The sequence below is a fragment of the Anser cygnoides genome, chromosome 23, assembly GCF_040182565.1.
Source record: "Anser cygnoides isolate HZ-2024a breed goose chromosome 23, Taihu_goose_T2T_genome, whole genome shotgun sequence".
In the NCBI taxonomy this organism is placed as follows: Eukaryota; Metazoa; Chordata; class Aves; order Anseriformes; family Anatidae; genus Anser; species Anser cygnoides.
This window is the reverse complement of record NC_089895.1, coordinates 3,573,451-3,597,081: the sequence shown is the minus strand read 5'-3', so window position 1 is coordinate 3,597,081 and position 23,631 is coordinate 3,573,451. Positions and strand designations below refer to the sequence as shown.

Genomic DNA, 23,631 nt, shown 5'->3' with positions numbered 1-23,631 from the left:
TCCAGACCAACGGTTCAGAATGGTATGAAGGTCACGAAGAGGTATTGCTTGGATGAGCTCTGACTAGCAGAGGTCCTGAGTGCCATCGGCTTCTCATCAAAACAGGAACATTAGTTGTTGCATCCAAGTCAGAGGTAGCCTGCCTTTCTCAGCCTGCCCTGCTTCCTTTCTTAATCCCAGCCACCGTACCTACTGAGTACTGTTTCTAATAGAAGCATTATTTCTGACGCCAAAAGGGACCGCTGAGATCATCTAAATGAGATTATCTGTGCAGAGATCCTCATGCTGTCTGCAGAGCACTAGTTCACAGTTCAGTGGGATCCCTCCTAGGGTCCTGTTGTTGCTGACCCACGCTCTCTGGGGCCAGCTCCTCTAACACGTACAAGCAAAGTTCATACTGCAGTCATCACTTGATTTTGCCTTAGGGTAGAAGATGGACTACATACTTTCCTTCCTCCCAGGAGACTTCTCTGTCTATTTCTATGAATATCACGCTGGAAAGGATCCCTTTAGGTCAAGCTCACATCCACCTTGAGCTTCCTTCAGAGAAGAATAGCGAACGTATTAGCCCAAGCATTATGCATTTTCCCTGATGCATCTCCATGTTTCATTCCCTTAAGGGTATTGTAAGCTTTGACCATAGGAGCCTCCTCCTGCAGCCCTTACCCACACATTAGAGACCCTCTGGAATAAATGGCAGCATAGCAGCCTGAGTCTGCGGGATGCTGAGACGTCTCAGCTATGGGTTACAAGACTATACACACTGTGCAATTTGTATGTCCATAGTGGTATTGATCACAGCTTTTGTAATGTTCCTCCATGTACTAAGACCAAACGGATGCTGTCAGTCAGTGTAACATTCATTTTAGATTACACGAATGAACTAACCATAAGCAAAATCTCCGTGAGACAGCTCTGTGTGCTAGCATGGCTCTCTCTTCCTTGCTCTTTCCTCTGGCACGCTGCAATGAAATTAACACAAAATAGTCCTTAGGAGCTAACGAAGTGCAAATAATGCTTAGCTCTTATGTAGTGCTTTTCATTCACAAATCTCACGGTGAACTTCATTACCCGTGGTGCAGAGGCAGGGTGGCTGGGGCACGGAGGGGCACAACGGTGGGGCTGAGGCTGCAGAAGTGAGTGGCGGAGCGGGCAGGAGCCCCCCAGCACCCTCCATGCCCAGGTCAGAGCCCCAGAGCGCACCAGATACCCAGCCAAGCATGCCGCAGGCAGGCAGACAGGTAAGACCTGCTGTTGGCTCAGAGCAAGGGCCCTTCTCTTTGCAGGCCTGCTCTTTAACTTCTTTGTCCTCCTGTCAGATTTTATTCCCAAGGCCAGATGGACCTGATTACCGTGATTACTCACACATCACTGTAAGGTGAAATACACAGCTTCACCCCACTGACTAAGAAAATAAAGAGGACTCTCCCCCCACCACCCACACCCACTCCCACACTTGCCTCCGAACTCGAAATAAAAAACCTGCAAAAAGATTCCCGATGGCTTTGTCAGGGAGGGGGGATGGTGAGGATTGGTACAGTATATAACATCTCAGCTCTCCCGGATCAGTCACGCTTCCTAATTCAATAAGGTGAGAAGGAGCATAATTTGATCATATTTGTTTTGCATCACTGCAAAAACAGAAAATGAGGGGCTGCAGAGCCGCACCAATTTACTTCATCCGACCTTGATTAAAAGAAAATTAATTGCCGCATCTCTCAGGATATCTCAGGCAGCAGCCAATGGCTCTCCAGAATGGCACAAAAAAAAAAAAAAAAAGGAAAGACAGAAAGGAAAAAGAAAAAAACAGGGAGCAAGGCGCGGAGAATCTTTGCCCTTTCATCTCGTAGCACAACTGTCTTGTTGGAAGTGTTGGCAGGCTGAGGGAAAAAAACAAGTGCTCAGGAGAGCCTGGGGAAGGGGAAGGCAACCCAAGTTCACCAGGGTTTTCAGCCTGACTTCCCCTCCTGTTCACCACCACGCTCCCGACTGCCGGGGACTGTACCAGTCTCGCAAGGGCTGGTTTGTGAGGCCGCAGAGGCAAAGCTGGGAGGATCGGAAGGCAAGACTTGGCTTAGGGCAGCTGGTAACAGGGCACGGAGGCTTTTCTTGCTGTACTTCCCCATTCACTCGGAGCCAGGTCTGTGCTAGGAATTATTTATGGTAATGTCAATTAGGGCCGTGATTTTTTAACTGCATTTCTACGCTACCAAAAGCCGTAGTGTAGCTGCAGTGATACAGGAACCAAAGTGCTTTTACCAAGATAGCTCATTTCCCCCAAGAAACTAATTTAAGTCATGCCAAGCCAACAAAAGCACTCTTTGGCGGATCCAAGCTCTGTCTCACTAGTAGGATGTACTGACAGCAAAACCAGCCAACACGTTCTACTGTCAATTAGGGAAGTCAGTAAGATGGTGTAATGAGTCTGGGATAGCCTTAAAGAGAGAAAGGGGGAGAAAAAACAAACTTGGGAAGGTATTCGAACGGGCTGCCTTTTGCCCAGCAAACTTTAGCCTTAACCTCTCAAAGTCAGGGACGAAAAGGGGTTGCCCCGGAGCACGAACGGCGGTGCCTAGGTCTGCTGCTTCTCTGAACCACCACCTAGGCGAGCGTGCCTCTCCCTGCGTCTGCACAGGAAACACAGAGATTAACCTCAATAGGCTAAAGATAGCCTTCTGAGCAGATCCCATAAAGGCTCCACCTGGAGAGACGATTCTTCCAAAGCCTCACTGGTCGTAAAGTCAGTGACTCCCCAAACGGCAGCTCCTAACATCTTTATAAAAGTGAGGCAAGAAGGAAAAAAGTGATCTTGTTCAAAACAACCTCCAAACATCTTTTTCTTGGTCCTTTGGAGTCCTTTGGACTCAGCGAGAGGGGTCTTAGCTCCTATTCGCAGCCCATGCCGCACACGGTGCCGGCTGCATGCTCTTTTGGCCACTTCGGCAGAGGCCACGGACCAAACAAATGGCGAGGATCTCTCCGGTTCCTCCTGACCGGACACAAAGGGATGAGAACCGGCTGCTGGTGGCTGCCGGGGCCGTGCCCGTGGTGCCCGCTGCTGCCCAGCTCCCTGCTCTCGGCGACCTGCAGACCTCGCACGCCCCCACCCTGGCAGCCTGCACCCGCACCAAACTCTCACGCAAAATTTCTGATGGCAAAAAATGTCGACGACTCTGGCTGATCTAGCGCAATTATCAGATCAGAAGCGCCTGCTGCAATCCCACTCAAATCTGTATTAAAAATTCATTTCAAGTGTTCTTCTTTTTTTTTTTTCTTTAGCTTCAAGTAGAAGAATTTACCCAGCTGTTTTATTAGGAAATTAAAGGGCACATTTTTCTAAGCAATGCACTGGAATTTAGATGGACCATAACTACGACTAGTGTTAATGTCAGAAAGGATTTATCTGTCCTCAACATCCAACTATCCATCCATCCCATTGCACACAATGCCGCATTAGCTATAACCCAAGCAAGGCTAAATCTTAATATCTTAGGAATATAGGATTAGAAGGGAGCTCTAGAGGTCACATAGTCTGGCCACTCACTTCTATGCAGGACCAACCATATCTACATCATTCTTGTTTGCCTAGCCTGTTCCTAAAATCTTCCTTTGATGGAGATTGTACAACCTACCTAGACAATCTATTCCAATGTTTAACCGTCCTTATCGTAAGAAAGTTTTTCCTAATGGCTAACCTAAATCTTTCTTGCGGCAATTTAAGCCCATTATTTCTTGCAATTGAATTCCTACTTCCCGGGCCTCATCCCTTATATATGAACGTTTCTGCAAAAGTGTCAAAGTTTTCATAATTTAACATTTCCAAATTTCATCCTGATAAAGGTCAATCTATGGCACACAGAAACAGGAGAGACATCCCAACCGTTCTGAGGTACAAAGGAAACCAAACAGGTCATTCCCCAGACAGAAAACTTCTGTGCCACAGCAGAATCCCATGTAAGAAAGAAACTACAGTGTTTTTAATTTACGTGTTTACAAATAAATTAAAGGCAAGGTTTGTTCTCTCCACGTTATCCCTACTGGAGGACTGTAGCTCACTGGATCGCACCATCTGTTGTTTTGGAATGGTCGGTAAACTTAAAAAAAAAAAAAAAAGCACCAATGTTTGCTGAAGAGTCCTGATTTCAGCATCGTTACTTTTGGCGGTCCTCTCCCCTGAAATCAAAGGAACGATCCTGCTGGGCTTTGCTCCATGCACGAAGTCACAGGTTTTACCCAGACTCCCAGCTGCAGAGTAGAACTTGGGACACAACCAGGACAGATGGGCACCAACAGCAAAACTGGAATCGGGTCTGATTTGCTCAATGCTCCGGGATGCAGAGATACAAACGCTTGGTTTGGGCCATAGTGGAGCTCTACAACAGCAAACATGAGACAAGACGAGGGACTGCATCATGTCCGCTGCCCCAAGCAGCAGCACGCCGATGGAAGCCCCCGTGCCAACAACGAGAGCTTCCCATCTGGGCTCCTGCGGTCCCACTTAGGTTTTCCAGACTACAGGAAAATTGGATTATGAAATGGTGAGAATCCCATTTAAATGAACTGATCCTTCGGGTGCTTGCGCTGGGTGCTCTTTTGGACGGTTTTGGAAAGTTTTAAGCTCTGATTCTGCAAAATCTGAGGTGGGCACGTAGCAATACGCAGTGCTGCGCAAACTCATCGAGTCGTGGTGAGGCCAAAGGGGCCTCCTGCACCAGAACTTGAGCCTGTGTACGTGTATTTGAAGAACCAGGGACCCAGAGCATACTTTAGGGAAACAAACACACTTTATACATGAAATCAAATTAACACTCTTATGGTCACGCAGACAGTGGAGCCAACCAACCATGAGAGTTACAGTGGAATCAACTTAATTAGCGCTCCTGTTTTTAAGCCAGCAGTCCATCTCTTCCAGAAAAACCCTGTAGACTTTAATGGAAATGGAGTTCCACAGAAATTTTCCTAAAATCCTCCAGTCAGATGGAAAATGTGGTCCAACTTGGCTTCTGAATCATTCTGCAGATTGCTATAGGAAAGACAGGGTTCTGTACTGACTGCACATAGTCCAACATCAGGTCATACACAAATGTATACGGTGTATACAAATATTTGTAGGCAAACAGGCAAAGTTTGTAAGCTAATAATCTGCAGGTTAACAAAGATCTCAACATGGAGCCATCCAGGAACTTGCACAGCACTTCTGCTCAGCATTATAATTTGCACAAGTATTTGTGTAAAGATAATATGAATTTATGATTACAATTTAGGGATGCATACGCAACCTAAGATTACTTTAATAAAATATTTGTGCATCTATAAATGAGTCTGCAGAAGTATTTGGAGTCGTGTAAGCACGGTGGGAACAGGCTATATTTATCATGTGTTATTCTATGTGCAACATTTAAGTATACTATTTCAACTATTTGGGTGATACATACCAGGTCTAACTGCTTTTATTCTGAGTGGGCTCAGAGCTCTGTATTTAAAAGATAACAAGCATGCATATGCATATGTGTACTGTGCACATGTTGCAAGAGTATTTGCAGACTCTACTGTGTGCATATGCGTGAATGCACATATGTGCACATAAGCGTGTGTTTGTGGTGTATGAGATGCAGTGGGGGGCCTAATATCATTGCGACCATATGCGCTCTTATATAGAACATGTGTCCCAAAAAAAACCATGCTGGTGTTCTTTCTCTGCTTTCCAAGGTTAACTTAAATAAAACAAAGAAAGCAGTTTCCCTTCTCAATAATTCATGGCTTTCTTTAATAGCCCATCTTAAAAAGATACATAATTTCCCCCAATTTTCTGATACACTAATTACCCAGCTTTAAAACTGATGGTGTTCTGTATCTGACCTAAGTGATACATTATCTGGAAACCCCTTCTAGCCCAGACACGGAACCATTTGCTTTCATCATCCATCACTTTTGCTTTTCATGGTGTTTATCACCATCTATCCCTTAAGCTCCCAGACCCCCATCCTGCTTAGACTGGAGTCAACAGCACAATTCCAGGGGGAGAGGGACTCGGGGAGCACCCAGCTTTCCTTTGCTTCCTCTCCACTGCTTTTTGTGTCTCTGCTAAAGCAGCTGGTAGCAGCAACATATTGCGCCGATACACTCAGGAGTCCCTCATTCCCAAAGATCTCAAAGCACTCCAGTCCACTACCCAGACAAGTATTTGCTAGCTCACTCAATCTCAAATCACTTTCCAAAAGAAGTTCATGTTACTAGCCTCATTTTACAGCTGACGAAACTGAGGCAACTGGCATAAAACGACCCGACCTGTGCCAATGGGCGAGGGGCAGCACGGAGGAGCCGCGTTCCCTCCCAGGCCCCTCGAGGCTCCACCAGCTCGGCCACGCTGCCCACCACTGCCCTTTCTGCCGCGCAGCTGTCCCTGTGGTGGGGCACAACTGCTGCTGACAACCCACAGGGACAGCCAGGCCGGGAATAGGAAACGAAGGAGTAGCCTCTTTGTGGCTGAACGTGCCAGGAAAGCGCAAAGAAGTTGAACGCGGCTTCTCACCCTGAAATTTGCCCACCGCTCCCTGCCTGTTACTGTGAAAAGTGCTACCAGATCTTCAGTGTCAAACAGCGTGAACGTCTTTGGAAGAGATGGCATCCCCATGGCAGTGACCCTGATACCAACAGAATAAACAGCACTATTTCCCCAGCTCCTCGTGGCATCTAAATGGATGCTCTTGAAAACCTGCCCCCAGCTGTGCCTACCTGAGAATCTAGCCTCGCAGGACAAAAGTATGTCAGGTTACGGCTTGGGCCTTTGTATGCTCCTTGTATCAGAGCAAACAGTGTACGCAGCAGCCATTAATACAGTAAATAAGTCATGTGTATGCACGCACGTAATGTACCCTGGGCAAGCAAGGGAATGCGTGGGGAGCAGGGCGCGGGTGTCCCACAGCAGGGCTCTGCGCGGCTGCCCCGGCCGTGGAGAGACAGGGACCAAGCACAGGACATTTGGCACAAAAAGCAAAGAACAAACCCCCAAACGCACTTTACATTTGCTGTTTGGCAGCTGTAACCAATTCTTATTCTTTTAGGGACTGGCCACAAGGAGGGGACAAACAACCCATTTCTGTCTTTCCTGCGTTTGTGCAAGTGGGCGTGTGGGTCTAGGGCAGGAATACGTGCTGTAGCTGCGGGGCATGTGCCTTCAGTGCCCAGTGGCCAAAACACATCGGTGCGATGTAATGTGAATCCTCTACTTCCAAAGCCCAATCCGTGAGTGTTTGTGGACTCGATAAGTGTGTGTCGCAGTGTAGTAGGTGTAACTGTGTGTGCAGGAGTATTATATGTGCTTGTGAGTACAGTAGGTGTGGTGCATATGTACAGTACAGCATGTGTTTGGATTCTGGGAGTAGGGGATGTTTAGTAATTAAATCCCTTTTCATCCTTCTGCACCTGTCTCCTTCTGAAAACTGAGAGAACAGACGTCAACCGGGACAAGGGCTGGATTGAATACAGCCAATTCTGAAATATTTATTAGCTTGTGACACCACTCAATGGAGGAGAAGGAATGCTGGCTAATCCGCCCGGCAAGTGCTCACTTGGTGGAGGGGCATTTTTCTACAGTGCCTCATTATATTTCAACTACTGACTACTTTGTCAAAAATGGTATCATTTTAATTTGTGTCTATATTTGCTTTCAAATGCTTTTGCTAGTAACCAGAGATTTCGGAGCACTGGATTCTGAATCTAGGCTTACCTCCTGGACACGCACGGCTTTCTGGCCATGTTACAGGGCTGTTGCAGAGCTGTTTTACGGGTGTATTTCCTTCCCACTGCACTCTTCTATCTGCCATTCATACTAGTGAGGACCATGCAACGTATACTGAACAAAGAACAGACACCCTAAATTTCCTGGTTTTCCACTCATTCACCTGCACATCCCTTAATTTGTAAAACAACGCGACACGCCCACAGCCCCCAGGTAGGACTTGAGACCCAGGTGTAAGCAGTCCCTTGCTCCCACCAGCGCTGAGAGTTCACAAAAATGGAAGTTATTGCTCTTTCTTCAGGCTATAGCAGGGCACTGGTCAATGCCTGACTGTACGGGAGTCAGCAAATTTGCTTGGATTAGTGACTACGAATTGACTTTGGTGTCAGGTACAATCGTATAAGGTTTAAGCCATGACATGGGGATCCAAATTCTAAGTCTCCTTATATTAGGGAGTTCTTGCATTCGGGCTCTGGTTTTGAGTCGCCATCCGTGCTGGCAAATGGATATGAGCTTCCACTAGCTCCTCTGAAAGGTTCCTGTCCATACAGAGGCACTGCTGGTGAAATCCTGAAGCACCACGGACTGCCCGTGGGGCAGCGCTCGAGCTCACTGCGCTGGGAGAACTTCGCCAGCAAGAGAGCATCTTTACCCCGGAGACTCCTCCCGCGAGGTACGCGCTACGCATGCAACAACTGCCACGGGCTGAGGCTGTGCGTATCCACCTACCTTCTGTGCGTGCAGATAACGCACAGCCAGGCATTTCTGCAGAGACCTGCGTACACAGGCAGGCATCCTCCTGTGTACTTACACCATATGCCTGCATGCGAGCTCCACGTTATCTTTGTTTGCTGTAAACGGCCACACCCTAATCCCCGAGAAATTATGGCAATTTCTGAAGGTAGAACTTCTCAGGGGGGAACGACTACCAGGGCTTACAGTGTCAGAGGAAGGGATCAAGTGGAGATGAAGTTTGGCCCTTTTGGCAAACAGAAACATTAGGTTTATTTTAAACGGCAGCTCATTACATGTATGGCTTACACACATCCTTCTCAATGACACCACCACCGGAGAAAGATTGTCTCGTCCCGTTAAAGGGTGTTCAGTGCCCTGAGAGAGAAGATCCGACCAGAGGCTGCATTTAGTTGAAGGCAAGGACTGGACTCTGATTTCTAGTGGAGAGCAAAACCTGCCCACACCACAGCCTCTGTGTGCAGGGACTTCACAGGAAGGGATTTTCTCTTCACCAAGGTGGAAAATATCCAGGGATCCTCGTGGAGCTCAGAATTAACCTTTTCTTTAGGATCTCCTGGGGATGCCTGCCAGATGCAGATGCTGCAGATCCCTGAACAGGGATGGGGGTTTAAAAGTTTTCTTACCAGCACTGCGCAAAAATAAAAAACAAAGAAAAAAAAGGCAAGACTGACAACAAATCCCACTGTGTGAGGCTTATTCTGGATGGTTTTGGCATGATGCATCGTTGCAACTATTGTGTTTGAGCAGTAATTAGACGTGGCCCTGGGGGACGGCAAGTGCATTAGAAGGGACGGGGGCTCACCATGAGCCAAATGGCTGCTCTTATTGTTCTCCGCAGGGTACTTAGGATGTTCTTAGAACCAAATCCTTCCATAATGCTGCAGAAAAAGGACTGCAGCATGAGACCTGCAGCAGCACTGACTCTGTACATCGGATAAAACTCACGCATTTCAGCACTTACACGCGCTCCACGCACCCATTTACCTGACCGCATGGACAAGTGCAATTCGCCACAGTGGAGCAACCTGGCACTGTTTCTGCTTCACGGCAACATGCTCACCCTTCTGCAAACCGTCTGTTCTGTATGTAACAACAGCTACTCCTTAAAGCAATTTTCAGTGTCAAGGATGGGCAGCATGAGGCTTGAAAGCCAGAATACTTTCTGTCCATTGATTATATCATTATCATTGCCTCTGCACCCACTGATAGCATTCAGTCCATTTTCCAATTGATCACATTGGGTTCCTTACATCTATTGATCTATTTTATCAAACCTCTTGGTTGTGGAGTTACTCTGTCCCACAGTACACCACCCCACTAGCTTCAGACCACCACAGCACGTATCGATTGCACCAGGTATTCCCCGTCACAGCGGCCGTACTGACCCCTTTCGCTGCACTGAGTGTACTGGGCCTTCCTGTCTTATTGCTGTATTGGCTTCCTCAGCTGCACCAATTATATCGGTGTTTTCCTGTCTCAGTGGTTATAGCAAATCTATTTTACAATGATACTGAGATCCAGTTATCGCGGATTATACTGGAGCCAAGGTGCCCCCTATGTCCTGCAGCCTCGATGACTTCACAGCATCTTTCCACTGAACGCCATGCTGGGATTCTCTATGCCAGTCATACCAAAAGCCCTCTTAGGCGCTTCGAGTCATCTGGTTTCTTTTCAAACTTTCATAATTAATAAACAGACAACACCATACAGTTGCAATGAACAGAGAGAAATATTATTTCCCGTAAGTGAATGCCTCTTGACCCTAGTTCACAATTTCTGCTCAGATCGTATCACAGCTAAATGGAGGGGACGACGCTGATAAGACCCTCTGACACAGATGGAAGCCCCATCTTTGTCTTGACCTCAGCTTTGGAGGTGCTCACCCACAGAAAGAAATCGACCTCTCAGACGACTTTCCTCTCTTCCAGAGCCCAGTCTCCCTCTAATATTTTGAAGAAAGCAGAAAAGCAGTAGATCTAATGCATGCAATACACCAGAAATGAGGAGAACAGTCTCATTTTAAGCAAATTTGCACCAGTCTGAGACTGTCCACTTTGCAGTTCACGACAAGACCTGACCCTTCCTTCTCTGCTCAGTGCTGCCAACCAGCCCTGGACACAGTGGCAAGACCCCCACCAGGAGTGAAGAGATTTCAGCTGGGCATCTCCCGCTGGTGGCAGAAGTCTCCTAAAGCCTCCTGCCAGGCAGGCAGACACAGCGCTCAGCACCTACCAGAATCAGTTCCGGGGTCAGTGCGTGGGACAGCCCAGGAATGTCATGCTGATGGAGGTCATGGGGAGAACCGTTCCACTCTGTGCCTCCTACCCTGGCTTACACAGGCCACCTAAAAGAGACAGGAGTCCCCAGGCTATGGCCACACGATCCCTCCTCGCAGATGGGCCAGGCTCTGTTGGGTGTACCAGGGCCTATATACTACTTTCCAGAGTGCTTCCCCTTTAAGACAGGACTGTGCAGCCTTTATTTGCTTGTTGAAACTGTTCAGTTTTAGGACAGGGGGGGAGGTCACACCTGTTGTGGAACTTGATAGAAGGCTTATTTATAAACTTTCAGAGCTTGGGATTCTTGCAGAGCTGAATGCGCTGATGTCCGGAGGGGAAGGTCACCGAAATGCTTGTTTATAAAAGCAGCAGCAACTGGAAAAACCATAAAAGTCTGAAATGATGAAATTAACAAGCTATTTGATCAGGCGCATCGGCTATGTGCTCTGTGGTCAGCCAGAAAAACCTCGCACGTAAGAGCCTACCCTGCTGGCTGCTACCCTGAAATTCTCCTTCAGAGAGGCGAATGCATTGCACCCGAAGAGGGCAAAAAATAATCAGCTGCTTAGTACAGTCTACTTTTGGGTCCCTGGCTGGTCCAGTCTTAATTTGACCTTGCATGGAAAGGAGAAAGCCTACTCGGCACTTGGTATCACAGCTAATCCACTCTTTAGTTTCGCAGCTTCAAAGAGCTGCACCACTTGTTAGCACGCGGAGGGTTCTTTTAGCAAGGAGGCAGTCACACCCCAAAAATCTGCCACTATTTGGGGGGCGGCGGGGAGGTGGCGACTTCTGTCTTCAGAAACACTTCTGGATTTCTGCAGAAATGTTGCGTGAAAGGTGCTGGATTTTTCTGTTTGTTTGTGTTGCAGTTTGAAAAAGCACTTACATTACAGCTTGGAGAGAAGGGGAAATAAAAACCTTCGCTTGGGTTTTAGGTTTAGTTTCTATTCCCATTTCACAGCAGAGCAAATTTAAAAGAATTTCCTTTTCTCTTCTTTTTTCTCTTTTTAGTTTTCTGTATATGTCAGAATCTTGGTTTAAGGAAAGCTTCATTTTCACTTGGTGACTGATGGCTGAACAGGTGGCTTCTGAGTTTGCAAGTGTCAGATGAACGAGCAGTTTAGAAATGGACAATTTGCAGCTCACTTTCTCTTGCTGACGGCCCTTTTTCTGCTGACAGATTCCTGCCCCTACCAGCCAAATCATGTACACAGTATCTGCCCTCCAACCCTGCTGAAAAAAAGCTTCAAGAGGAGAAAAAAAAAAAACACCCTAAGAAAGAAGATGGGCTCTTGGGAACTCGTAGCTATAAAATGGAAAGAACTTCACACTTGAAGGCGTGCTTGCCAGCTCAGCCTACTTGGGCATAATTTATAAGAGGGGCAGGATTTTCTGCTTCGCTTTCTTTCCTGGAAAGTTTGTTTGGTTGATGGGATTTTTCTGCAGAACCCTGTCTAAAGCGACGGGATGCTAGAACCAGCACGAGTGACTGTCCGCTGAACACGGTGAGGTTGTCCCAGCACCAGAGCCAGCAGCCCCTCCCCACAAACCTTCTCCCCAGCCACCACCAACCAGCACCCCACCTAGAAATGTCGCCAACCAGGGGGTTTGGGTGGTCAAATCCACAGATGCCCCCCTGCCTGTTGGCGATGAAGTCCCTCAATGAGGGAGCACGGGCATGGGCGGGATCGGCACAGGTCTGGTGCTGCTGCCCAAGCTGACGAGGGGTTCTCCTGACACGTCTTTACACTGCCATGGGCTCACCAAACACCGTATTTCATTCATTAATTCAGATACCAAGGTAAAGACAGCCTTGTTTTGTAACTCCCATCTTTAAGGTATGGATTTACCGAAGGTAACAGTCACTCTTCTGATGTTTCACTATGGGCAAGTAACTTAAGAACTGATTTTGAAAGGATCTCAGAGGCTCTTGGTACCAATTTTTCAGAAGGATTTAGATGCCTTTGAAAGATAAGTGCCCAGAGGGGTCTTAAAATTTTCAAGGCAGGCTACATTAAAATCAGATGGATTTACGTGCCTATCTTAAACAGTTTTGATAATCTACGAGGTGCCTATCAGAATCTTTAGATAAAGAGAGCACTTTGAAAATCTGACACTTATGGACTTGAGAAATTGTAATCTAGAGAACACATCTCGCCGACTTTCAGGCGCATTTAAACTCCTAAGCCTCTCAAAAATGAAACTTAGGATCCTAAGTCACTTAAGTGCTTAAAAAATGTTGCTCTGTGTCTGTATGAGCTGGATGAGGACAGATGAGCAGGGAAGGATTAGATGCATGCATCTGTCTTTCCGTGTAGCTCTCATAACACTTGAGTGTCTGTGCGTATGGATAAAGGTGGATTGATGAGCGCATGACCATATGCATGAGCATATAATATGGCCGATTGGATGGGACAGGGAGGAACAAAAATTGGGTGGAAGTGACAGGTGATTACACGGATAAATAACATCATCTCGCTCAACATTTATTTAGTGCTTTTCATCCAAAGGTACCCTTAAGTGCTTTACAAACTGTTATGGATATAAGAATGACTTCACCAGCCACAGCAGCTCTTTAAGAGTACACAGCCAAATTATATGATCAAGTTATGACCAGAAATGAAGAGTATCAGGTCCCACTGAAATTGCCTAGAATTTTTGGCCATCAGCCATTTAGGACTCAGTCAATATACCCAGGTTTGAGTTGTTACACGGGGAGAAAGTGCTACGGAAAGGTAACAATGACAAATGGGAGGGACCTGGTTTTCAACGCCATTCGAGAAGGAGCACCGCCAGCAGCACGAGCTGGGGAAACTGGTTCAGCATTAATGCAGGGAGCAGGGGGAGCTACCAGCCTCTCCATGGGTGGCAGAAGGGAAGACGGGGAGGGAGATGGCTGTACGGTATTTTAAAGAGGAACAAAGATACAGGAGCTTGTTTGAAGTAAACCAGCACAAAGAGAAAAGGAGCAGATTGGAAATGGATGAGAGATCCAAGGGAGAGGGAGAGGTCAGATCTGGGAGGTTTTCACCACTGTCTGAGGCTCCAGCCCACGTTGTCGCTGAGAGGAGATCCCATCTCTCCCATTAGCTAACCCGGGCTCTTTCTCTGGGCAGCACACGCACTCCAAAGAAGGCAAGTGGTGCCAGCTGCTTTCTTGCCAAACGGTGGAGTTAAAAGCTGTACAAAGTCATAGACAGTAAACAATGAAACAGAAACGACAACAGCAGTTTCTCCTGCTGCCTCCACCTCTGCACCTTGCTTCTTCCCTGACTCTTTCACACCCTTTCCCCTACCTCTGCCAAAATCATGAAAACATGATTGAATCCATACTCTGACACGGCCTGGGAAGAAGTGGCTGCCCAGTATATAAATGTATTTCAGTTGAGTAGATGACTAAAAACTACCATTAGAATACAACCTAAAACTGCTGGGCACTGAGCAAACGGGAAAATGCGTTCATCTTCTTTTCTGCTCTCCTAGCTGCATTTCCTCTATCCACAGCCCCAAAGCAGCCAGCACCTCGTTCAAGTTTAATGCCAGTGGGGTAATGCCAGGAAGGGGTGCAGTATTTTTGAATGCCTAACCTGTACACAAGTCTTTTCTCACCATGAGGAGGATTTTTGGACATGCTTCCATTACAACATATAGTTTCCTGATCACCTTGAGAAGATCGAATGCGATGAACAGATCGTGCAAGGGGCCAGCTCTGTCCTGCAGCTGTAACGAAGAATATCCTACTGGCATGGTGAGTGCTGGTTCTTTGGTGTAAGGAGATCTGTCCTTAAGTAAGGGCCAGGCTGTACAGCGCACACACTCCTCACTTCAGGGACCCAGGCAGTGGAAGATGAGTGACTTACAGAACCCATCTCCAGCAACGCACACTGCTCAGTGTCAGAAATCCAGTGACAGAGTGTATTTCCTTCGAGGATGGGCTACAAGCTGCAGCAGCGAATGTGCTCCTAGGCCAGATGAGCGAGGTCAGAGCTGGGCTCTCACGGCATGGCTACGCTAATATATTCCAGTTAGCCCTGGCTCTCCACAAGCTGAGCTCAAAAACTGTTCACATTCAGTACTGTTCCCATTAGGTCTCGTAACTGGATCACCCAAACACTAAATGACTAGTAGTCCATGCCGAGGTGTATTAAAATCAAGCAGGGGGGATGATCTCATTCCCAAAGCAACGGGCTGTGGATCAGGGGATGGAGCTCCAAGTCCTAGCTCTGCCAAGCCTCCACGGCTAGCCTGGACAAGCCACTTCCTCGGGGCCTCGCTGCTAAGTCAGAGATGCTCCTGCTTCCTTCTTCTGCTTCCCTACCTGCACTGCAAGCTCTTCAGGACGAGGACTGTTTCTAGCAACACGAGTATGTGGTACAAAGCATGGCGGGCCTCAGAGTCGGTTGAGGCTTTTATATGAAAATATGCATCTTAATTATAGCAGGGAAAATAAACGAAACAAAACAAAAGATGGTTATATTCTCAGCAAATGCTCGAGTTGTCATTTTGCAAACAAAGGGAAATAAAAAAATAATTAAAATTTTCAACAACACTTTAGTCAAAAAAGCTGAAGTTGGTGGAAAACTGACTATAAAAATAAGCATCAACGTTTTTGTTCCCTGCCCCACATTTTTGCCCATTTACAAGTGCTCCACGCTTTCTGGCACGTATTCAGTGACAATGAGAACACAGAAGCAGAGACTTGGTGCAAAGCACGGCTGCCAGAGAACAGGGGATGTAGTTCTGGAAACACAGCTAAGAATCCATCTCCTACCCTGCTCACCTGTTCGGGTATTTGCTGGGTCTCGCTGGAAAGCACTGGGTTTCTTGTACTTGAGTTTCTCAGGGTGCCCAACTGAGTTCCTGGGCAGTTTTGGCTTTGTCTACACGGTCACAGATGCTTTGGGATGACTGTCTCTGGGATGACTACATAAACAGGAATGGGGAACGTCCGTCAGGAAGTAAAATTGCCTCGCTGTTCTTCTGAGCATTCGGCCCTGAATTTCTGAACAACTGGGCTGACTTGGTGGGGGACTTTCACAAGCATGTTTTGCTCCCACCTGAGCATGTTTCTCTCTGCTTTGTTTCCCTAACTTTGTGTCACGCTTACTAAGGACAAGGGAGGTCCACAATGCCTAGCACCAGAAGTGTCTGCATTTGTGTGTGTGTCATCACATTTTTACAACTGTGTATCACTGTTTGTCAGCATATATCAGTATGTGCACCTGTTTAACTGTATTTGTGCTTGCTCTTTTTTTTTTTTTTTGGCTTTGCGTGAGATTCTGTGAACATACCCTTTTCCTTTCTTTTCCACTACCGAAGTGCATCTTTTTTCCGGGTAGGTACGTCTGTACAAAAGTGTCCTTTTGATATTCATCTTGCTCTTCATACGTTCCCTTGCACTCACGCTGGAGCGTTCACGCGGGCATGTTTCAGTATAGTTGTGCATTGATATTTGTTCTGAGTCGTGCGTCTTTTCCCGTGTGTGTAATTCACTGCCTCTGTCTGTGTGCTTCTCTCTGTATTTTCTTGCTGTTTCCCCCGTCTGTGTTGTATGCAATTACCTGGGTTTGTGCATGTATGTATCTCCTTGTTTTTATTGTCAGAGGGCTGATTTTTGATGGGGTGGGTGGTGGTGAAATTGTTTGTCATTTTGCTTTGTATTTATCTTTCAGTGTTTTCCCTATGTTTGCATAAAGTAGATGCAGACTACAATTTGTTGATGAATTCTATGAATACTAATCTTAGGCTACCCTTGACCCCGAGGTCAGCTAAAGATCAAAACCAAACCATTTAATATTTTCCTTTTGCAGATCAATAGAAGCATAAATTCACTCTCAATGACAACTATAATTTCAAACAGATCTATAGGAGGCATGCATGCATTTCCAGGACAAGCCGCTCATGCGCCTGTTGGGGAGCACAAGAAAAAGAGTTTCTCTGTTGTTGTGTGTTTTTTTTTTTTTTTACCATTGAATCTCTTTTGCCTTTTTTTTTTATTGCTCTGAAATGCTATTTTCAGCAGCTGCTGTCATATAAATATCTCTTGTTTTTCTTCTCCTCTTTCCCTCCTGGTGAAAAGGGCAGGGGACCTATTGAAAATTCTGCTTTATCTCTTTCAGGAGAGTTCAAGTGCGGGTCGAACAATCGATTCCTCCTCCTTTTCTTTTTTAAGTTTCCTGTCGTTCTTTTGCCCAGATCAGCATTGAAGGAAAATAGGAAGGGCAGCCTGGAGTATGTACATCTATACACCCAGAGACAGAAAGAGAGAGCACGCGAGTGTGTATGTAAGCATACATAAAGAGGTTTTTATATATCCATATAAATATGTACACACGTGTGCACACTCGTACCTGTGTGTTTCTGTCCTGTGGCTGTCTGTATGCCACGAAACAATGAGATGTTCTTACAGTAAAAGTATTTCAGAGACGGGGAAAAAAAGCTGGGAAGTGGGAAAAGTTTGGAAGTGCTGTTCAGTTCTAAACCGGAATATTAACCCTTCCAAAAATTCTCCTCTAGGAATAGCAAAAGCTTTTAAGGAAATGTTGTAAGATCCTAGACAGTTCCTACAATTTTCCATGTGGGGGGAAAAGAGGGTTATTCTGCAAGCAGCATTGTTCCAACCAAATAAATTCAGCTGATAATCCACAAATCTTTAAAGCTGTATTTAGTCTAGAAAAGGTACTTTTCAAACATTTTCACCAAACCAAAGTGGTGGGAAGGGGGGTGGGGGGGCGGGGGGAGACAGAAATATAAAAAAGCAAAACAAATGACACCATTAATCTGCCTGGATTTTCCACCTCATAGAACAATCTGTTTAGGAATGACTGAAATAAAGTGGAATGTGGTTTAGATTTTTTTTTTCCTCTACAATCTCTCTCTGCAAATTCCTTGTTTATGGAGAAACATTGAAAACAGGAGTTAGTCCCACCACCCCCTTGGCGAAAAAAAGGGGAAAAAAAAAGCACCACAAGCACAGAGGAAAGAAGGAGGGGGGTTTGCTTTGTGTAGGAAATAAAGACCGTAAAGTGAGGACTTTTATTGCTGGCAATCAGAGTATTGCTGCTGGCAGTGGCTAAAGGTGGAAAGCAAAGATGATTTAATTTATAGAAAGGACAAAGATGTCATGTAGCAGATTTAATCACTGAAAAGAAAAAAAAAGAAAAAACCTAGCTAACGTCATAATTTACATTTTGGGATAATAAAGAAGAGTGAAAGAAAGAAACAACTGAAAAACCCTGAACGGGTGAAAAAAAAAATAAATGAAGGAAGATAAATAGATTTGCCTGTAAAACTAATAAATTTAAAAACAAAACCAGAAAGCAAAACACAGCCCCTTGAAAGTGCTGGTAAAATGGACCATCGATTTTGGAATTCATCTGCATTTTGTATTTTAATAATGCTTACTCTCTCTCTCTCCCTCTCTCTCTTTTGCAAAATATAAAAGCTGATCTGATAAATATTAATTTGAACCATCATAATGTATTTGAAAATTCCAGCTAAAATGTCACCACATGGAACATTAATGTAATATTTCAAGGCCCTGAGAGCAATACTCATATTGATTGCATTTATTTCACTCTAGGGAGGAGAAATAATTCTTCAATGTGGGACACATCTGGTAGCCAAAGATGCAAAAGGCTGAGGGTAGAAATGCAAAATTATATGGAAAAAAAAAAACATAACCTAACCCCCCAAAACAAAACAGAAGTGCAAGTGAAGCTGACAAATGCAACCCATTCAGTCTTGTGTTTCAGTTGCAGCAATTATTATTTTTTTCATAATACTTCCCTTTGAATTTTTAGTTTGGGGAAAATAAAAGAAAAAAAAATCAGAAAACAACAAAAACTCCCATCGTGTTTTTATGAATCTTTTGGCAGGAAAACCAACAGTATCATCACAACTCTAAAGAAAGAATGTGTGTAATTGGATTGCTTATTGGAAACACAGAAGACAGGCTGAGAAGACAGCACAGCAGTTAATTCTGCAAAACTTTGACAGAGGTTTCCAAGAAAGATGCTCTTATCTGAGGAGCTTCCTCTGGGGTTGGGGGCTCGAACTTTGTAACGGTGGAAACCCAAATGTGTGCAGATTGGGGCTGTTTTCCTGCGATTCTGCAGAAGGAGCACGGAGACGCTGCCTGTCTGGAGTCCCATAAAACAGATCTTTTCCTTGTCATTAAGAATATTGATGTTCATTAGGCCCGGGCGTCAATGAGTCTTTGTGCAAATGAAACGAAATCTGAGTCAAATTGTGACCCTGAGCCCAACACGTAACCGCAGACCGGCTGCAATCGGGGGGCTGGGGACGAGAGGTTCCCCCAGCACCAAATCCTCACCACCCCTACCCCGAGACAAAAAAAAAATCTCTGCAGCCACAGCGACAGAGCCAAGGGAACGGCCGTCCCCGCCCCCCCAAATCATCCTGCTCATAACGTGGCTTCTGATAAGGGTGGAACAGATCAGGGCTACTTTTAGTAGTCTCTCGAGGCGAGCTCTCCCCGTGGAAGCAGAGCTTGCTCCCCGTCCCAGCTCTTGGCAGGGCATTACCACTTCTGCAGGTAAAGCTCTTTCCTTTTAATTTCCTACCAGGGCTTTTCTCCCGCCGCCGCGGGTCTGAGGTTGATGTTTCTGCTGTACAAACTCCAGGCTAATAAAGAAAGCTCGAGTCCCGTAATTCATGGCAAGGCGCTTTGACGGAGCACTTTTAGTGTTAACAGTGTGACGGGCGCTTTTCGGAGCTAATGTCTCACTGATATTAACGGCCCTGCCCATGGAGCAAAATCTGCAATGTAAAAGCGAGTGGCTTGCTAAATATTTACAGGCTTGCACATCGCGCTGTCCCATCCATTTCCTTGACCTTTCATGCAGGGGGATGGGGAAGGAGAAGGAGATGCCAGGGAATGGTCCCTTCTGAGGTACAAAGGCACTGCAGCCAAATTGGCTCCCCAGTCTCTGATAGCGAGACCTTGAGCCGGGGCCCTGCTCCTTCCTGCCAGCAGTTCATGAAATTAAATCTAGAAAAGCCACCATGGGCAGTGGGCAGGCTTGGGCCACAACTTTCTGGGCAGGGATGGGGGGATAGCCCCCGAAAGAACGACCCCGCTGGGAGCAGAGCGGGCCGCCGAGGCACTTCCCTGGGGATCAGCACAGGGCCACTCGGATCCCAAACCCGGTGGGTTCAAGGCACAGCTGCTCCCAGAGGAAGGCAGCGCTCCCGAGGAATTAAAGCCAGGAACAAATCAAGGAGACTCCTCAGTTCTGCATCCAGCTCTGCCACTGACCTGCTGGCTGATCCTAGGCAAGTCGCTTCCCATCTCCGCACCTCAGTTTCTCCTGACAGCATTTAAAATAAATAATAATAAAAAAAAAAAGGGTGTAGCAAACCCTCCCACATGAAGACAGGAGAGGGCATTGCGAGGCTTGTTTAATGCTTAGAAAGCACTTTGAGATCTCCAGATAGAAAGCGTTTCGCGAGAGCCAAGTATTATAATTAAACTTTATATAACCGGGCTGCGCGCAGACCTCGTGGGCAGGAGCAGCCGGCGGTACCCGCAGCCACAAACGCCTCGCCGGGCCGCTCTCGGGCCGGCCGAGCTGCCAAAATTTGGGCCGGCTTGTGCCTGCCGGGCTGCGGCTCCCAGCCCAGCCGAGCCGAGCCGAGCCGAGCCGGGCCGCTCCGGCGTGCCCCGGGCGCCCCCTGCTGCCCAGCGGCCCCCGAGCGCCCGGAGGTCGAGGGCGAGAGGGGGGGAAAGAAGGAAGGGGCTGCCCCAAAGGGCAGCTGCTAAGGGGGATTTCACGGGAAGGCCTTTCTCGGAGCACGGGGTGCGGGAGGTGCCTGCCGGAGCGCCTCAGCCCCGTCGATGTCCATGGGAAGTTGCAGGTTTCGGCGCAGAACCGGCCACCAAACACACGCGGCACAGGGAGACCTCCACGTCGACGGAGTGCCCAGGCTCATCTCTTTCCCCCAAAATGCATCGTCCCCAGACTGACTGTTACTGGTGGATTTGGGGCTTTGGATCGTGTCCTGAGCGGGAGACATTAATTCCCTGCAGCTGGCTGCCCCCGCCACCCCGCAAATCCCTGCGCTCGGGGCAGGCAACTGCAGTGCAGAAAGGGCCAGGGTTAAATCAACGCTTCCCCTGCTGCCCCCCAACACCCCAGCACCATGCACAAGGCTGCCGGGAAGCCACCTGGGGGCTGCACCCCCAGAAGGACAGACGGAGAGGTTTTTGGTCCCCACGCTGTGAGCCTGCAGCAGTGGCACAGCAGCAGCGGGTGCCCGGGGCTTGGAGGCAGGCTGCACAGCGCCCACGGGGCACCGAGGCACCCCTCCGAGCACCGGGCCCTCAAGGGTCAGGCTCCGGGATGTGCCCACTGTTCCCCCAGTCCTTCAGCTGCTGCACAAGTAAATGCCCCCCTCCCCACCTCTCCTCGGCCTGCAATTTCCTCCCTTGTCATTTACGCGGGCGTCAGCTCCAGGTACCGGGGGCAGGAGGGAGCTCCGGCTGATGGGTGTGCGCAGACACTCCTCCGGGCTTCCCCCGGGTGTCTGGCGCTGGAGGCAGGGGATTAAACCGGAGAGCGGCGGAAAGGTTACGATCCCAGGCTTTCGCGTGAGCGACCTCAGGCCCAGGTCACGGAGGAAAATGGTTTCGGAGTAGCCTGTGCTCTCCAGAAAGCCAGCACCTGTCTGGCAGCCTGAGCTAAAGAAAGAGCCAGGACAGGAAGAGCAGGTCAGGAGGCGATGCCGCGGCAGAGCTGCATGTCTGTGGGAGCTCGCACGCTGCTGCCAGCTCCTGGGATGCGTCAGGCCCACACAGGGGGTGATAAGCACCGACGCCTGGGGCAGAGCGCACGGCTTGGGATTTCTTTCTCAGGATGCTCGCCAGGCCCAGAAACGGGCTCTGAGCACGAAGACGCAGCCCAGGTATGCCGAATTTGCTGTGGGGTTTTCCTAGTGCCTCGTAACGCAGCTGGGAGGGAGGGGAGAAAGACCCCCGGGACTGAGAACAAAAAGCCTTGGGCCTCTGTAGCTCAAGACCCAAGGGCTGCCACCCTGCAACCTGGAGCCCCCAGCGGCCTCTACCAACAAAAAAACGTCGGTCTAAGCTTTCGGCAGCGCTGCCCTCCTGCACACAGACCTTTGCAGACCCTTGGCAAGACAGCCGTGGTGCCAGGGAGCACCCAGGGGAGGCAGGAGGTGGCTCGCCACCCACCGCCCGCCCTCGCTCCAGGCACGGCCCCAGAGCCCGTGGATGCGCTCGCTGCCATCAAAGGCAGCCCCACCTCCGGGCTAAGCTTCGCAACGCCGCATCGTGGCCCACATCTCCGAGATTAATGACTGCCTACACTGGGGCTTCTCCTTTATCCCAAAGTGATCCCAATGCATATTTCACATCCACATGCCGCCGAGCTCCATTCCTGCCTGCGCCTATGAGCTCATGCCTTCCTCACCCGGCCCTACTCCCTGCACCCCACCCAAGCCAACTTTTCTCCTTTTTCTTCTGCCACACCTACCCTGTACTCGCTACACCAAGAGTGGCACTGCGAGCCAGAGTCCACAAGTGCCTCTGCCATTTCCTAATTGCTCCTGGAGCTCCACCTCTCCCAGGAGGCCTGTGTACATGCCATTCCACCAGGTAACTTTCCCACAACGAGTGGAGGTGTCGGCAGCAGGAGCGTAAGACAAACCACGCAGTGGGGACAAGCCGTCCCTGGAGAAGGGAGCAGAGCAGCTGGGCCACCGGGGGATCGGGAAGGTAGCCCTGTCCCTCTCATTATCCTCCTTGGTACAACTTTTAGAAGACTGGTTGTGTCCTGCCTGTCCTCCTTCCCAAAGAAAAGTGCTTCCCCTAGAGTTAGGGCTCCTTCTCCTGGAGTTAGGGAAAACTGGGAGAGTTTTCCACACACTTGGCACAGAAGGGAGGAATGACAGTGCAGGATGAACTATGAATGGCCCAGACATGCCGATATCCCCAACAGTTAGAGGGGAACAGAAAGATTTCCATATTAACATTAACGACAGAGCAGAAAAGAACCCTGGGCTCCTAGGGCAGGCACGTGGAGCACCAAGCTGGCTGCTCTGGGGCCTGATGCTGATCCGCGAGAGCTGAGCGTGCAGAAAACAAAACAAAACCCAGCACCATGCCAGACAATTCATGTGTTTGCCTCCCCCCCTCCAGCACAACTGCTCTTCCGTGGGGTCCCTGCGATACCTTCCCTTGGTGTGCAAAGGGCCCCAGGTCCGTGGTGTCCCCGCGCCTCGCTGCTGAGGCTGCAGCGCAGGCAGAGTGATGCATGGGGACAGTGCTCGGTACATTAATAAATAATCACCTCTCCCATGCTCTGCAGGAGAGCGTGACTTCACAGTGATGTGTGTGAATGTCACACGGGCCCTGGGAGAGCTATGCTTTGACTGCTAGCTGCGCTCCCGAGGGGCCAGCTTCTCCTTTGCTCTCCTGGCTGAGCCAGGGATCAAGGAAAAAGGCTGCACCAGTTGCACACAGACACAGGAATATTTCACCAGCTATGGTATCCCCATGCACTTTATGATTCACTGCCATCACACTGCAAAGGCTTCCTGACACATACCTAGAGGTTATGGAGAGCCGCGTTCTCCCCTTTCTGTCCCAGACTTAACGTGACAGAGAGGCACTGAAGTCACCTGGCACTGCAGCCTCCCGCCTGACCCATCTCCGGGGTCCTGATGCCGCTGCCTCCTCTGCAGCACCGCCTGCACTAACAGCATGGGGAAGGAAGGCCTGCACCACGTTCGTCTGCGTTCGCTGCCCTGCTGGATGCAGCAAAGAGGAGGTTTTTCCAGGACAGATGAGGTTACAGAAGCACCGGCCAC

At 48.4% G+C, this 23,631-nt stretch overlaps 1 protein-coding gene across 4 annotated transcripts in view; it reads right to left on the bottom strand.

The window, feature by feature from the left end:
* CASZ1 (castor zinc finger 1) overlaps positions 1-23,631 on the bottom strand; it is a 279,324-nt gene that overhangs the window by 205,397 nt on the left and 50,296 nt on the right. Inside the window, exon 1 of one of the 4 annotated variants that reach the window (XM_066982073.1) lies at positions 10,730-10,895. The exons of the other annotated variants lie outside the window; for them this stretch is intronic. The gene's annotated coding sequence lies outside the window, so the exon portion shown is untranslated. Of the gene's footprint in view, positions 1-10,729; positions 10,896-23,631 lie in introns of those variants that run through there. 4 annotated transcript variants of the gene reach the window in all.